Raw genomic sequence first — 17,405 nt, 5'->3', positions numbered from 1 at the left:
AATTCCGATAACGAACGAGACTCTAGCCTGCTAACTAGTCGCGTGACATCCTTCGTGCTGTCAGCGATTACTTTTCTTCTTAGAGGGACAGGCGGCTTCTAGCCGCACGAGATTGAGCAATAACAGGTCTGTGATGCCCTTAGATGTTCTGGGCCGCACGCGCGCTACACTGAAGGAATCAGCGTGTCTTCCTAGGCCGAAAGGTCGGGGTAACCCGCTGAACCTCCTTCGTGCTAGGGATTGGGGCTTGCAATTGTTCCCCACGAACGAGGAATTCCCAGTAAGCGCGAGTCATAAGCTCGCGTTGATTACGTCCCTGCCCTTTGTACACACCGCCCGTCGCTACTACCGATTGAATGATTTAGTGAGGTCTTCGGACTGGTACGCGGCATCGACTCTGTCGTTGCCGATGCTACCGGAAAGATGACCAAACTTGATCATTTAGAGGAAGTAAAATTCGTAACAAGGTTTCCGTAGGTGAACCTGCGGAAGGATCATTACCGACTAGACTGCATGTCTTTCGATGTGCGTGTCGTGTCGCGCAACACGCTACCTGTACGGCAGTAGCCGTGCGCCGCGTGCGGAACCACGCGTGCCTCTCAAAACTAGCGCAAGTGTTGTTGTGTGGTACGAGCGCTGAAGCTCTGGAGCGGCTGGCCTGCGGCACCTGGCGCCTGGCGCCGGTTTTGAATGACTTTCGCCCGAGTGCCTGTCCGCTCCGGTGTGGAGCCGTACGACGCCCATCGGCCGTCAGGCCGTTGGACACAAAGTAATGGAACAGGGGCCGTCAAACGCCTCAGTCCCGCCTCTGCAACTGTCTTGAAAGAGACGGTGGAGAACTGAAAAGATAAAGATCACCCAGGACGGTGGATCACTCGGCTCGTGGGTCGATGAAGAACGCAGCAAATTGCGCGTCGACATGTGAACTGCAGGACACATGAACATCGACGTTTCGAACGCACATTGCGGTCCATGGATTCCGTTCCCGGGCCACGTCTGGCTGAGGGTCGGCTACGTATACTGAAGCGCGCGGCGTTTGTCCCGCTTCGGGCGCCTGGGAGTGTCGTGGTCGCCTGTGTGGCCGGCCGCGTCTCCTTAAACGTGCGATGCGCGCCCGTCGCCTGGCGGTTCGCATACCGGTGCTTTCTCGGTAGCGTGCACAGCCGGCTGGCGGTGTGGCGTGCGACACCTCGTACAACGACCTCAGAGCAGGCGAGACTACCCGCTGAATTTAAGCATATTACTAAGCGGAGGAAAAGAAACTAACAAGGATTCCCCCAGTAGCGGCGAGCGAACAGGGAAGAGTCCAGCACCGAACCCCGCAGGCTGCCGCCTGTCGTGGCATGTGGTGTTCGGGAGGGTCCACTACCCCGACGCCTCGCGCCGAGCCCAAGTCCAACTTGAATGAGGCCACGGCCCGTAGAGGGTGCCAGGCCCGTAGCGGCCGGTGCGAGCGTCGGCGGGACCTCTCCTTCGAGTCGGGTTGCTTGAGAGTGCAGCTCCAAGTGGGTGGTAAACTCCATCTGAGACTAAATATGACCACGAGACCGATAGCGAACAAGTACCGTGAGGGAAAGTTGAAAAGAACTTTGAAGAGAGAGTTCAAAAGTACGTGAAACCGTTCTGGGGTAAACGTGAGAAGTCCGAAAGGTCGAACGGGTGAGATTCACGCCCATCCGGCCACTGGCCCCCGCCCTCGGCAGATGGGGCCGGCCGCCCGCGCGGAGCAATCCGCGGCGGGGTCGTGTCCGGTTGCCTTTCCACTCGCCGCGGGGTGGGGCCGTTCCGGTGTGCGGTGGGCCGCACTTCTCCCCTAGTAGGACGTCGCGACCCGCTGGGTGCCGGCCTACGGCCCGGGTGCGCAGCCTGTCCTTCCGCGGGCCTCGGTTCGCGTCTGTTGGGCAGAGCCCCGGTGTCCTGGCTGGCTGCTCGGCGGTATATCTGGAGGAGTCGATTCGCCCCTTTGGGCGCTCGGGCTCCCGGCAAGCGCGCGCGGTTCTTCCCGGATGACGGACCTACCTGGCCCGGCCCCGGACCCGCGCCGCTGTTGGCTCGGGATGCTCTCGGGCGGAATAATCGCTCCCGTCAGCGGCGCTTCAGCTTTGGACAATTTCACGACCCGTCTTGAAACACGGACCAAGGAGTCTAACATGTGCGCGAGTCATTGGGCTGTACGAAACCTAAAGGCGTAATGAAAGTGAAGGTCTCGCCTTGCGCGGGCCGAGGGAGGATGGGGCTTCCCCGCCCTTCACGGGGCGGCGGCCTCCGCACTCCCGGGGCGTCTCGTCCTCATTGCGAGGTGAGGCGCACCTAGAGCGTACACGTTGGGACCCGAAAGATGGTGAACTATGCCTGGCCAGGACGAAGACAGGGGAAACCCTGATGGAGGTCCGTAGCGATTCTGACGTGCAAATCGATCGTCGGAGCTGGGTATAGGGGCGAAAGACTAATCGAACCATCTAGTAGCTGGTTCCCTCCGAAGTTTCCCCTCAGGATAGCTGGTGCTCGTACGAGTCTCATACGGTAAAGCGAATGATTAGAGGCCTTGGGGCCGAAACGACCTCAACCTATTCTCAAACTTTAAATGGGTGAGATCTCCGGCTTGCTTGATATGCTGAAGCCGCGAGCAAACGACTCGGATCGGAGTGCTAAGTGGGCCACTTTTGATAAGCAGAACTGGCGCTGTGGGATGAACCAAACGCCGAGTTAAGGCGCCCGAATCGACGCTCATGGGAAACCATGAAAGGCGTTGGTTGCTTAAGACAGCAGGACGGTGGCCATGGAAGTCGGAATCCGCTAAGGAGTGTGTAACAACTCACCTGCCGAAGCAACTAGCCCTGAAAATGGATGGCGCTGAAGCGTCGTGCCTATACTCGGCCGTCAGTCTGGCAATCATGGCCGGTCCTCGCGGCCGACCGCGAAGCCCTGACGAGTAGGAGGGTCGCGGCGGTGGGCGCAGAAGGGTCTGGGCGTGAGCCTGCCTGGAGCCGCCGTCGGTGCAGATCTTGGTGGTAGTAGCAAATACTCCAGCGAGGCCCTGGAGGGCTGACGCGGAGAAGGGTTTCGTGTGAACAGCCGTTGCACACGAGTCAGTCGATCCTAAGCCCTAGGAGAAATCCGATGTTGATGGGGGCCGTCATAGCATGATGCACTTTGTGCTGGCCCCCGTTGGGCGAAAGGGAATCCGGTTCCTATTCCGGAACCCGGCAGCGGAACCGATACAAGTCGGGCCCCTCTTTTAGAGATGCTCGTCGGGGTAACCCAAAAGGACCCGGAGACGCCGTCGGGAGATCGGGGAAGAGTTTTCTTTTCTGCATGAGCGTTCGAGTTCCCTGGAATCCTCTAGCAGGGAGATAGGGTTTGGAACGCGAAGAGCACCGCAGTTGTGGCGGTGTCCCGATCTTCCCCTCGGACCTTGAAAATCCGGGAGAGGGCCACGTGGAGGTGTCGCGCCGGTTCGTACCCATATCCGCAGCAGGTCTCCAAGGTGAAGAGCCTCTAGTCGATAGAATAATGTAGGTAAGGGAAGTCGGCAAATTGGATCCGTAACTTCGGGATAAGGATTGGCTCTGAGGATCGGGGCGTGTCGGGCTTGGTCGGGAAGTGGGTCAGCGCTAACGTGCCGGGCCTGGGCGAGGTGAGTGCCGTAGGGGTGCCGGTAAGTGCGGGCGTTTAGCGCGGGCGTGGTCTGCTCTCGCCGTTGGTTGGCCTCGTGCTGGCCGGCGGTGCAGGATGCGCGCGCCTGCGCGGCGTTCGCGCCCCGGTGCTTCAACCTGCGTGCAGGATCCGAGCTCGGTCCCGTGCCTTGGCCTCCCACGGATCTTCCTTGCTGCGAGGCCGCGTCCGCCTTAGCGTGCTCCTCCGGGGGCGCGCGGGTGCGCGGATTCTCTTCGGCCGCCATTCAACGATCAACTCAGAACTGGCACGGACTGGGGGAATCCGACTGTCTAATTAAAACAAAGCATTGCGATGGCCCTAGCGGGTGTTGACGCAATGTGATTTCTGCCCAGTGCTCTGAATGTCAACGTGAAGAAATTCAAGCAAGCGCGGGTAAACGGGGGGAGTAACTATGACTCTCTTAAGGTAGCCAAATGCCTCGTCATCTAATTAGTGACGCGCATGAATGGATTAACGAGATTCCCGCTGTTCACAACACGGGCTCATAATAATGAATGAAAGGTCAGAGCTAACTACTTTCTCTGGCCCAAATGGGGAGAGCAATATTGACATCACACTCTGCACACCTTCAGCTGCCAAAGCGGTGTGCAAGTGGATGGTTCAAGAAGAGTGGACGTCAAGTGACCACAGGGCTATAACATACGAATTCGTGGCACCTAAAAGAGCAAGAGCTACCGCGGAACTTGTCACCTACAACACAAACTTCGCAAAGTGGCCCACTTTTGACCGGCACCTTATCAGGTCCACAGTGCACTGGCAACGGAGCCAAAATGTAGGAGTTAATGAAATGGTCACAAGGCTACAGGCAGCAATCCACGAGAGCTGTAGCCGATCAATGAGAAAGAGAACACAGGTGCAGAATCCAGTGCCATGGTGGAATGCAACACTTGCCAACCTGCGACGTGACACCATTACAGCACGGCGTAGTCTGCAACGAGCACATAAAAATAATAATGAACCAGACATAGAGGCAGCAAAACAAATCTACAATAGAGTGAAAAACAAGTACAACAAGGAAATTGCCAAGGCCAAAGAGGAGACCTGGAAGAGATGGGTCGCTGACTGCGATCAGAATGATCCTTGGGCCATAGTGAGAAAGATAATTCGGCCAAAACATGGAACAGAAAACGTGCTGAGCAATATAAAAACAAAGAACCAGACTCCTACAATGACTTGGGAGGAGACGGTACGGTCATTACTACAGAGTCTACTCCCTGATGACAACCCAGAACAGGACACAGACGACCAACAAGCTGTGAAAACTGACAACAACAGCTATGACAATGTGGACCTTGACCCAGAATTCACACTAGAAGAAATAGGGGCAGCAATAAAAGCTTGTAAACCAGGGAAGGCAACAGGTCCTGATGGTATTGATGATGCTATTATAAAAAGGGTTTGGCGCACCTGTCCCCATCTTCTCTCAGATTTGTACAATAAATGTCTACAGGAAAGAAGAGTCCCAGATATGTGGAAGGAGGGAAATGTCTGCATATTACTGAAATCAATAGATAAACCTAGGGACGAGCCTAAATCCTACCGTCCAATATGCCTTCTGTCTATCCTAGGAAAAATTCTAGAACGGTTAGTAGTCAGTCGTCTAGAAAAACGATATGACGAATCAAATATAAAGGCCCACAACCAGTTCGGGTTTCGAAAAGGTGCATCGACAGAAATGGCTATTAGGCAGGTTTTGGGTAGTGTGGATTGTGAGGAGAAGTATGTGGTAGTAATATTTGTAGACATAGCCGGTGCCTTCGATAACTTATGGTGGCCTAGTGTTATGAGGCGTCTCAGAGCAATCCAGTGTCCCCGTAATTTGTATGACTTACTGGCAGATTACTTTAAAAACCGAAAGGTTATGGTCAGAAATAGGGCTGGCTGTGTGGGGAAATTGGTCACAAAGGGCTGTCCACAGGGCTCTATTTGCGGTCCTTTCCTGTGGAATCTCGTCTTTGACGAGATTGTGATTGAAAAAGAATACGAGCAATGGACAAAAGTGGCATATGCGGATGACCTTGCAATCATCATTAAGGGTCAGAGCAGGAAACAGATAGAGGACAGAGCAAGAATCGCGCTGGGTGAGGTAATCAGATGGACCACCGAAAACAAGCTGGCGATATCCAGACAAAAGACGGTTGCCATGACCATCAAGGGCAGATTTGACAGTCACAGACCACCAACAATCCCTCTCGAGGGAGGAAATATCAAGTTCGTTGCAGAGTTTACATATCTCGGTGTAACTCTGGATGAAAGACTCTGGTTCACACCTCACATGAGGAACATCCAGAAAAGATTAAGTGCTGTCTCAGGTTCCCTCTTGAGGATAACCAGAACGGAGTGGGGTCTGCAGAAAAAATCGTTAAGGGTAATCTATCAGGGCTTGTGCCTCTCTGTTTGCAGATATGGTGCAGCTGCTTGGGCAGATCGGACAAAGCACCGATATGTCCAACGAATAATCGAGGCAATTCAAAGGCCATTTCTGTTGCAGATGACCAGAGCTTGTAGGACTGTATCGACGGAGGCCTTGCAAGTACTAACAGGATACATGCCGCTCGACCTTGAGATAGTGAAGGCAGCCTTGCTGTACTACACTCGGCATGGTGTGGCTGGCTCGGTCGCAGGGTTCCAGGCTCCAAGACCCACTGCTGGGCAACGTGATACCAGCAGACAAATAGACATAATGTTGCAGGAGGAGTGGCAAAATAGATGGAACCAGACAGAGAAGGGTAGGGAAACCTACTGCTGGATACCAGATGTGGGAATGTGGCAGGCAAGTTGGCGGAGGGCGACGATTCCACCATACTCCCTAACATGCCTGCTGACTGACCATGGTCTGAAAAAGAAGATTTGTGACCTGGGAATTGAAGATGACGCCAGGTGTACGTGTGGTGAGGAAGAGGATTCCAATCACATCCTCTACACCTGTAAGCAGTACTCTGAGCCCAGAAGTCACCTTATACAAGCTGTAGGACTCACATCCTACCACAGAAAGGAAACTCTGCTGCAAACAGTAGACACATTCTCAGCAATAAAGGCATTTGCTGAGGATGCATTTGAAATCAGGGCAGTAGCGAGAATCATCAGTGAAGCAATCTAAAGAAATATACAGTAAATAGTAGGATATGATTGCGACCCACTGCAAAAACCAGTACCAACTGGAATCCAATATTTTTCCTTGACCCATGATTCCGAAACAGCCCTCAGATTTCGCGCACTTGGAGGAACCATGGCTGAGTGCGGAGGGGCGACGAGCTCACTCTCAGAACCACCGATGATGCCTCTACATGGCTCCTGGGACACCAGTGGCGAGAAGGGTATGTCGGAGGGTAGAAAAACAGTACATGTACAGAAATTGGCCAAGATCCTGGGAAACAGGGGATCGACAGCATGTGGGCCTCGCCAGCCTGGGGGCTACAGGTTGTTCCCCTGAGCACCTCCGTAATTACGATAATGCTGTAAGTGGATGCTATACTGCTGATGAAAAGGGTCGCCATCAGCAGTGGCGGCGCCGCCTCCACGCGGTTCCCCGTGGGCACCCAAAGGGTGGCTAAAGGCGCTCTTCAAATGGAAGGTCCATTCCCCCACAAAGGGGGTAGTTTTTCCGAGCTGGTTTCCTGTGTTGTGGCGGAGTTGGGTAGTGGATACATGGGTTGGACTTGAAGGGAGTATGAGCGGAAGCTCGGGAATCCCTGATGATGATCCACCTCTGGAAAGGGGAAACCCAAACCAGAGCAGCCATGTACTATACTGTCCCGCTGTCCCGCTGTCCCGTCCTCGCGTGCGGTCGAGCGTCGCGTGCGCTCCCGTTCTTTCGTCGGTTTGGGTGGGTAAAACGTGTGCGATCGATCTGAAATTTGGCATAGAGCTTCGTGTTGTGCCACTACATCACGTGTAGGAAAATATTCGGTGTCGCTTCACGCGTTTGTGAATTACCGTGACATTTGCAAAATTTTAAATTTTCGTGTGTTTCGTCGTATCCATGGAGCTTGTGGTGTTTGTGATGTCCTTCGCCGACGCAGACGACACCGCACGACGTCGCTGATGGATCACCTTTGTCGTCAAACAGGTATTTCTAGGCAGTTTTTAAAAAAATCGATGTTTTTCTAATCTTTTTATGCACGTCAATCTCGTGAATCATTGCCACCTGTGTTTTACTGAAGGGGCGCAGTAACCGTATTTCGATTGATAATGCACGGTAAAGTGGTCGACTGTGCCTAGAAACTGGTTTTTTTGGTGGTCGTGTGGTACCTTTGTCTGTCACGCGCCTTCGCGTGCTCCGCGTGTATTGAGAAATCCGTTGCCATCCGTCCACTGCCAGTATTTACCTAGGTTCCAAGCACACAGCTGTATTCGTGAGGTCTTCCTCTATCGGATAGCGCCTAAAAAAGTGTCTCTTCCTTTGTTAGTTTAAAAGTTAGAGGCAATCGTAGCGTAGAAAGCGTGGTAACCACGTGGCGACCGGAAGTTGCCTATAATATCGTAAAACCGGCCGTGGGAGAAAATCTAAGACCTCCCACACGCAGATGTTCTCATGCTCTGTCAGACGATGTTAATCAATTAGGGTGTTTCATTCATAATTTAGGTGTTATATCAGTTTTCCCTACGGCCGCGCACACGCATCGCCGATCAGCCGCGCTCGCCGCGCCGCGTCTGGCCAGCAGTGTCAATCGAGCTAGCGCCTTCTCGTGTAGGGAACTGAGCATCAGAGGCGTATAGCCAGCTTAATCCCTTCCCAAATGGAGTACTTAACTACACACTCTCCTTTCACGGATTAAGAAATAAACTCATTTTTCCGTCACTATCCGCAGTCCCTTGCGCGTCTCAGATAATCGTCACCTACCATTGAAATGCTAAGGCTTAGGTAAGTTCCAAGCACGCTGTTTTCCTGTCCCACTGCTACCCTTTCGACACCCAACGAGAAAAGGCTAGGTCTCCTTTTATCCTTCCGGGACCGCAGCCACTTTTGTCCATTTTTTTTTTTTTTTTTTTTTTTTTTTTTTTTTTTTTTTTTTTTTTGCTGCTCATGCTAGTACGTTAGATACTGCTCGTGAAATATATATTTGTGCTTCTTTTCTGGATGTGATCACTGTATTCTTGTAGGTTGTATCTTCATTGTAGATAGTTATTGGTTAGGTTAGGAACAACACTTGCAGAAGTAAAGTCGTGTGAGCCGCATAGTCTGCAAGAGCGAGCAATATCTAGGTGAGACAGTGAAGAGCTCCAAGCGGTCACCCAAGCCTTTAAAATTTCTGTGGTGGCTTATACTCGTATGTTAATACATTTATTATATATGTGTTAGGTTAGTAAACTTAGTTCCAAAGAGGTAGTTTGTGTGTGTTGCGTGTCTGGCGGACGCGCGTAACCTTCCAAGGACAGAAAACAACTAGGTTATATGTTTCTCTTTCAAAGTGTTCCCTTACTTGTCTGTTAGGGTAGCAATTATCTCCGAATAAGTAAGGACACGTGTGTCACGTAGCGTGCGAGCAAGGGCAAACTTGGGTGAGGAAAAGGAGAGCTACAAGCAGCTCACAACAGTCTGTCTTCATATTATCCTTGTAGGCTACTGTCTTCCTTTTAACATCATGTCCATATGTTCATTATTAGTGTATTATTAGTGTGTTCATTATTCGTGTGTTAGGTTAGGAAAACTTGTAGCTAGGTGCATATATTATAGTGTGCTCATTATTCGCGTGTTAGGTTAGGAAAACTTGCAGCAAGTTGCATATATTATCCTGCTAGGTTATACGTTTCTCTCTCAAAGTATGCCCTTACTCCATTACTTGTTTGTTAGGTTAGGAATTACCTTTGTATAAGTTAAGACATGTGTGTCACGTAGCTTGCGAGGAGGTGCAAACTTGGGTGAGGTAAAGGAGAGTTACAAGCAGTTCTCCTAGTTCACAGTCGGTTTTCATATTATCCTTGTAGGCTATTGTCATCCTTTAACATCATGTCCATATGTTCATTATTAGTGTACTATTAGAGTGTTCATTATCAGTGTGTTAGGTTAGGAAAATGGGGCCTACTAAGGACACTGTAGGGGCTGCAAGTCAACTTGGACGAAACTCGGTTCTTCCTGGTGACAAGGACAACCCAGCGTCATGCACTGACCTTCAGACAATGGAAAACATAAGAGAGGAGATGGAAGCCTTCTTGTTTAATGAAGTGAATAAAATAAACAATGCCCAGAAGAAGTTTATCCTAGGAAAACTCACAGTGTATGAACAGATTCTGAAGAAGTATGAGATGGAGGTTCTTGCACTTAAAACAGAGTTGCGATGTGTGAAGGCCCCCCAAACAGGAACACCGTCACTGGTTGAAAGCTATGCCAAAAAGGCGGCTGCAAAACCCTCAGCACCCAAACAGCAGCTGATAAAACCGCAACAGCCTAAAATCCTAATGATAAAACCGGCAGAAGGAATCCAGAAAACTGAGAAGGAACTTGAAGAAGCGGTAAAGAACCTTGTTATAACTTTTAATCACAATAATTGCGTGGATTTTCACACTCTCTCTTAGAAACAATAGCTGATCACATGATTACAACTCAGTCTCTCGTATTCGACTGCTGTGCCGTGACATGCGGCCGGTGCCGTTCGTAGCTAGGTGGCGCTCCCGCGCTCATCTGATTTGCGGAGCGCCTCTATCGCCGTTTGTGCGTACTGTCGTGGCGGCACTGTTAAATGTCGTGGCACTATCACAACACTTTTCCCCCCTTGAAAAAAATAAACACTCACTTCCTTGGAGACATGGACAGCGCAGAGACATCCATGGCCTCTTGTGAGGCCCCGAGGAGATCCCGCGCAGAGACACGGGAGTATGGTCGAAAATGTCCAGGACGGAAGCTCGTGCGAGGAACGTGCCTCCTGGATGAGATGATGGGTGAAAACTCCGGAGCAGCATCCATAGGTGTCATTGACCTGGGAGTGTGCTCCAGCGAGATGGGTCCCGGAGAAGGCGGCGTCGCGACTGGGGCCGGTTCCGGAGTACTTGGAAGCGGCAGCGACGGCGGCTGCATCAACACGGACGGTAGATCGGCAGCAGCGACAGGACTGGCGTCTCGAGCTGGTGGAGGTGAAAGATGGGGCGGTGGCACAGGCGTGGCCACCACTCGTGGGCGCATCTGGTCGTAATGGCGAACAACCGTGCCGTCGCCCGTACGGATTTCACAAAGCCGGCGGCCGCGAAGAGCCTTGACCACCCCTGGAATCCATTTAGGGCGAGATCCATACCCTCGTGCCCACACGTCGGCGCCCACCGAGTATTTTCCCGCACTAGGGGACACAGTACAAGGCCTGACAGGGTGAAGCAGGTGCAGTAGAGTGCGCGGTTGGCGGCCATGCAAGAGTTCAGCAGGGCTGCGATCACCCAGAGGCGTGAAGCGATAAGAACTCAGAAATTGCAGCAGGGCGTCATCTGTGGAAAAATCACTAAGGAATTTTTTCATCTGGCATTTGAAAGTGCGGACAAGGCGCTCGACCTCCCCATTCGATTGCGGATGGAAGGGAGGTGCGGTAACATGATGAATCCCTTGTCCAGTACAAAAATCACGGAAGGCCTGCGAAGAGAACTGAGGGCCATTGTCCGTGACGATCGTGGATGGAAGACCTTCTAGCGCAAAGATTTTGGACAAAGCCAGCGTCGTCGCCGCAGTGGTGGGCGACGGACATCTAACAACAAATGGAAACTTCGAGAAGGCGTCAATCAACAGGAGCCAATAAGTACCGAGGAAGGGGCCAGCAAAGTCGGCGTGCACCCGTTCCCATGGCTGAGCTGGATCAGGCCACGGAGAGGGCATTGTACGAGGTGCCGCCAGTTGTTGAGCACACTGGCCACATGCAGCAACCATATGGGCGATGTCCGAATCAATGCCGGGCCAATAAACGTGCCTGCGGGCCAGGGACTTAGTCCGAGAAATACCCCAATGGCCTCCGTGCAACAGTTTGAGAACATCTTTGCGAAGAGAGGCTGGCACCACGACCCGTGGAGATGCGCCATCCGTGGCCAGAAGAACAACACCGTCACGAACAGACAGACGAAGGCGCAAGGCATGGTAGTTGCGAAGGGGATCCGATGCCCGGCCCCCGGTCCTGTCTGGCCAACCTCGTTGAACAAAACCGATCACCCGACGCAGGACCGGGTCCCGCGCAGTAGCTGACGCGACCTGCGAACCTGTAAGTGGAAAGCCCTCGACAGCACGACGTTCTTCCTCATCAATGTGGAAACAGAGGAGTTCATCGCGATCGAAAACAGGGTCGGGGCCCATCGGCAATCGCGACAATGCATCCGCGTTTGCGTGCTGGGCCGTGGGGCGATAGTGAATCTCATAATGAAAACGAGACAAGTATAAGGCCCAACGTTGCAGGCGGTGAGCTGCCTTATCCGGAAGTGACGCCGAGGGGCTGAACAGAGAGACCAGCGGTTTGTGGTCGGTGATGAGGTGAAACTTAGAACCATACAAAAAAACGCTGAACTTTTTTAGAGCATAAATGATAGCGAGCGCCTCCTTTTCGATTTGAGAGTAACGCCGTTGCGCCTCGTTGAGGGTCTTGGAAGCATAGGCAATGGGTCGTTCCGACCCATCCTCATACCGATGGGCGAGAACAGCCCCTAGGCCATACTGTGACGCGTCAGTCGCCAGAACCAAGTGCTGACCCGGACGGAATGTGGCAAGACAAGGCGCCGACTGCAAATGAGCCTTCAGGCGGACAAAAGCCTGCTCACACCCGTCGGACCAACAGAAGGGGACGTTTTTGCGTAACAGCTGATGCAGAGGATAAGCTACCGCTGCTGCGGATGGAATGAATTTGTGATAATAAGCAATCTTGCCTAGAAACGCCTGCAGTTCTTTGACCGTAGACGGCCGGGGTAGAGCGTTAATGGCCGCAACGTGCTCACGGAGAGGGCGTATGCCCTCACGGGACAACTGGAAACCAAGATACTCAATGGAGGGTTGGAAGAACTGTGACTTGTCCAGATTGCACCTCAACCCAGCCGAATGCAAAACCCGAAACAGTGAACGTAAATTACGAAGGTGCTCCGCAGTGGAGGCTCCCGTGACAACAATGTCATCCAGATAGTTTATGCAGCCGGGAACGGAAGCCGTGAGCTGTTCCAAAAACCGCTGAAAAATGGCCGGTGCGCTAGCGACGCCAAATGGTAATCGCTGGTACTGATACAACCCACAAGGAGTGTTGATAACGAGAAATTCCTTGGAAGGAGCGTCCAACGGCAACTGATGGTACGCCTCCGATAAGTCAAGTTTGGAAAAGAACTGGCCCCCAGCGAGCTTGGTAAACAACTCCTCAGGACGAGGAAGAGGATAAGTGTCAATGACGCTCTGAGCGTTGACAGTGGCTTTAAAGTCACCACACAATCGCAGACTCCCGTTTGGTTTAGAAACCACCACGATCGGCGATGCCCATTCGCTGGAGGTAACCGGAAGGAGAATCCCTGAAGCTGTTAACCTGTCTAGCTCAGCCTTGACAGGTGCACGCAACGCCACTGGAACAGGGCGTGCCCGGAAAAACTTAGGGCGAGCCGTAGGTTTAAGAGTAATGTGGGCTGCAAAATCCTTGGCACAACCCAGACCAGCAGAGAACACGGACGAAAATTCACAACACAATCCATCAAGCTGTTGATACGGAATGTCCTCAGATATGAGGTGCACATCATCATCAATGGAGAACCCAAACAACTGGAAAGCATCATAACCGAACAGGTTTTCAGTGCCCGCATGATCCACCACATAAAACGTGAGGGGCCGAACAACAGACTTGTAGGCAGTGGAAGCATCAAACTGGCCCATGATAGGAATTTTCTGCTGATTATAAGTCCTCAGATTGCGCGTAACTGGAGACAAAGGAGGGGAGCCCAACGCCAAATACGTGCGAGAATTAATGAGAGTTACTGCAGAGCCAGTGTCCACTTGCATGCGGATGTCTTTATTCAGAACACGAACAGTAACAAACAACTTATTTGTTTGAGAAAGCACACAGTGAACATCCATGTCCGACGCCTCGTCCTCGTCGACAGGAACTTTATGGGACTGACACACAGAAGCAATGTGGCCTTTTTTCCTACATGAATTACACGTGGCCCAACGTTTTGGACACGCTGCCCTGTCGTGCTGTACGAAACAACGGGGGCAAGAAGGAAGCGCGGAACGAACCGGCTTCTGTGGTTGCTGGTTTCGCTGCGAGCGTTGCGGCCCAACGCGACGTTGTTTACGCGAGTGAACCGCCGCCACATCTTCGTTCTCCTGTGCAACAGGCAAATTGTCCTTGTCGAGAGTTGACTGTACAGCGCCTACATCACACCACGCGTCTATTTGCGCGCCAGCAGCGTGAGACACTTCAAAGGATTGAGCGATGCTTAGAACTTCCGACAACGACGGGTTTGGCAGTTGTAGGGCACGTTGCCGAACTTCTTTATCAGGAGCAAGCCGCAGAATAGCATCCCTAACCATTGAATCCGCATAAGACTCGTGATGAGTGTCCGTGACAAACTGACATTTCCTACTCAGGCCATGTAGTTCCGCCGCCCAAGCCCGGTAAGATTGATGGGGCTGTTTACGACACCGGTAGAACGCCACGCGGGCGGCAACGACGTGGGTGTTTGTTCGATAATAGGCAGACAATAAGTCACACATTTCTTGGAAGGACAGGGAGGCTGGTTCCCGCAGAGGGGCTAACTGAGATAGCAGCTGATAGACCCGAGGGGAAATCCAAGATAGAAATAACGACTTACACATAGGAGCGTCGACAACGCCGAAAGCCAAGAAGTGTTGCCGCAAACGCTTCTCATAATTCTCCCAGTCTTCAGCGGCCTCGTCGTAAGGAGGGAATGGAGGCGGAGAAGAGGAAGACAGACGATGAGTAAGCGACGTCGACAACGCCTGAATCGCTGCCGTCAGCTGTGTTTGTTGTTCAATGAGCGCTTGCATAAGCTGTTCCATGTCTGCCCCGTCACGAACACGCAAATCCACAACGCGGTGAAAATATCCCGACCTCGTCGCCAAAAAGTGTTATAACTTTTCATCACAATAATTGCGTGGATTTTCACACTCTCTCTTAGAAACAATAGCTGATCACATGATTACAACTCAGTCTCTCGTATTCGACTGCTGTGCCGTGACATGCGGCCGGTGCCGTTCGTAGCTAGGTGGCGCTCCCGCGCTCATCTGATTTGCGGAGCGCCTCTATCGCCGTTTGTGCGTACTGTCGTGGCGGCACTGTTAAATGTCGTGGCACTATCACAACAAACCTTGTTGCAACATCACTGAAAGACGTGCGTATTTCCAAATGCAGGTCAATAAAGGACAAAGGTATTGTTCTTGAAGTCCCTGACGACCAGGATGTCGAGAAAATAAGGAAGTGCGAAGACATTTCACAATCAGGCATCACCGTCTCCGATCAAAAAAAAAGATACCCAAAGATTATTATCTTTGATGTAAACAGAAATACAAGTGAAGATGAACTCAAAATGGAACTGTTTGAGAGAAATCTCTCCAGGATGAATGTGACACAGGAAGAAGTTATGGATGGCGTAAGAGTGCTGTTCAAGACAGGCCCAAAAAACCGTGAGGAAGCAAACATGGTGCTGGAAGTCTCACCAAAACTCTGGAGCAAAATAGTACAATATGGTAGGGTCTACATAAACTGCAATTCGCACAGGGTACAAAACTACAGCAATATAAGCAGGTGCTACAAGTGCCAAGGTCATGGCCACACAGCAGCAAAGTGCAAGAATGCAGAAACGATTTGTGGCCACTGTGCAGCACCTGGACATACTTACAAGGAGTGCTCAAAGAAGGACCAACCAGCCCAATGTGCAAACTGCAAGCGGGCTAAGAAGGCACACACCCACGCAGTGACAGAGACATCTTGCCCTGAATACAGTAGAATAAAGGCCATAATACATAGCACAATTGACTATGGCATGTAATAACAGTGTAGCAGTACAACCTGGAAGAAGACCATGGACAGATACACAAGAAAATGCGATAAGGATCCTTCAAATAAATGGGCAAAGAGCAAAAATCGTCCCGGATCAATTGACACAGCAAATCAGCGAAGAAAATATAGATGTGTTATTGATCCAGGAACCCTACTGCGTAAAAAACAAAGTATTTGGGTACCCATCAAACTTCCAGCTGATCTACACCCCCAAAGGCGAAGCACCCAAGGCAGCAATAGCGGTTAAGACACAAACAGTAACAGCTCTGCAGTTGACAAGCTTCTGCAACATGCACGTAGCTGCTGCCAACATAAATGGAGCCTTTGGTGAGATTTACATTGCCAGCATATATTGCCAATATGGATCACCCATAGACCATTTTCTCCATCAACTGGAGATTATCCTTGACAAACTCCAAGGGAAACCAGTTATCATAGGGATGGACACGAATGCGAACTCACCAGTCTGGCACAGCTCAACAATGGATGCAGCAGGCAGAACGCTTGAAGACTTCATTTCACAACACGGGCTCATAATAATGAATGAAAGGTTAGAGCTAACTACTTTCTCTGGCCCAAATGGGGAGAGCAATATTGACATCACACTCTGCACACCTTCAGCTGCCAAAGCGGTGTGCAAGTGGATGGTTCAAGAAGAGTGGACGTCAAGTGACCACAGGGCTATAACATACGAATTCGTGGCACCTAAAAGAGCAAGAGCTACCGCGGAACTTGTCACCTACAACACAAACTTCGCAAAGTGGCCCACTTTTGACCGGCACCTTATCAGGTCCACAGCGCACTGGCAACGGAGCCAAAATGTAGGAGTTAATGAAATGGTCACAAGGCTACAGGCAGCAATCCACGAGAGCTGTAGCCGATCAATGAGAAAGAGAACACAGGTGCAGAATCCAGTGCCATGGTGGAATGCAACACTTGCCAACCTGCGACGTGACACCATTACAGCACGGCGTAGTCTGCAACGAGCACATAAAAATAATAATGAACCAGACATAGAGGCAGCAAAACAAATCTACAATAGAGTGAAAAACAAGTACAACAAGGAAATTGCCAAGGCCAAAGAGGAGACCTGGAAGAGATGGGTCGCTGACTGCGATCAGAATGATCCTTGGGCCATAGTGAGAAAGATAATTCGGCCAAAACATGGAACAGAAAACGTGCTGAGCAATATAAAAACAAAGAACCAGACTCCTACAATGACTTGGGAGGAGACGGTACGGTCATTACTACAGAGTCTACTCCCTGATGACAACCCAGAACAGGACACAGACGACCAACAAGCTGTGAAAACTGACAACAACAGCTATGACAATGTGGACCTTGACCCAGAATTCACACTAGAAGAAATAGGGGCAGCAATAAAAGCTTGTAAACCAGGGAAGGCAACAGGTCCTGATGGTATTGATGATGCTATTATAAAAAGGGTTTGGCGCACCTGTCCCCATCTTCTCTCAGATTTGTACAATAAATGTCTACAGGAAAGAAGAGTCCCAGATATGTGGAAGGAGGGAAATGTCTGCATATTACTGAAATCAATAGATAAACCTAGGGACGAGCCTAAATCCTACCGTCCAATATGCCTTCTGTCTATCCTAGGAAAAATTCTAGAACGGTTAGTAGTCAGTCGTCTAGAAAAACGATATGACGAATCAAATATAAAGGCCCACAACCAGTTCGGGTTTCGAAAAGGTGCATCGACAGAAATGGCTATTAGGCAGGTTTTGGGTAGTGTGGATTGTGAGGAGAAGTATG

At 51.1% G+C, this 17,405-nt stretch overlaps 1 non-coding gene and 1 pseudogene across 1 annotated transcript; both read left to right on the top strand.

Annotated features, from left to right (window-relative positions):
- The first annotated feature begins 855 nt into the window (after positions 1–855).
- LOC126356753 (5.8S ribosomal RNA) lies at positions 856–1,010 on the top strand. The gene has a single exon (XR_007565790.1). It is a non-coding gene; the product is annotated as a 5.8S ribosomal RNA (ribosomal RNA).
- Positions 1,011–1,198: 188 nt separating this feature from the next.
- Positions 1,199–4,201, top strand: LOC126357288 (large subunit ribosomal RNA; annotated as a pseudogene).
- Positions 4,202–17,405: the final 13,204 nt, after the last annotated feature.

This window comes from Schistocerca gregaria, chromosome 3 (assembly GCF_023897955.1).
Source record: "Schistocerca gregaria isolate iqSchGreg1 chromosome 3, iqSchGreg1.2, whole genome shotgun sequence".
Taxonomy (NCBI): domain Eukaryota; kingdom Metazoa; phylum Arthropoda; class Insecta; order Orthoptera; family Acrididae; genus Schistocerca; species Schistocerca gregaria.
This window is presented reverse-complemented; position numbering and strand designations above follow the sequence as displayed.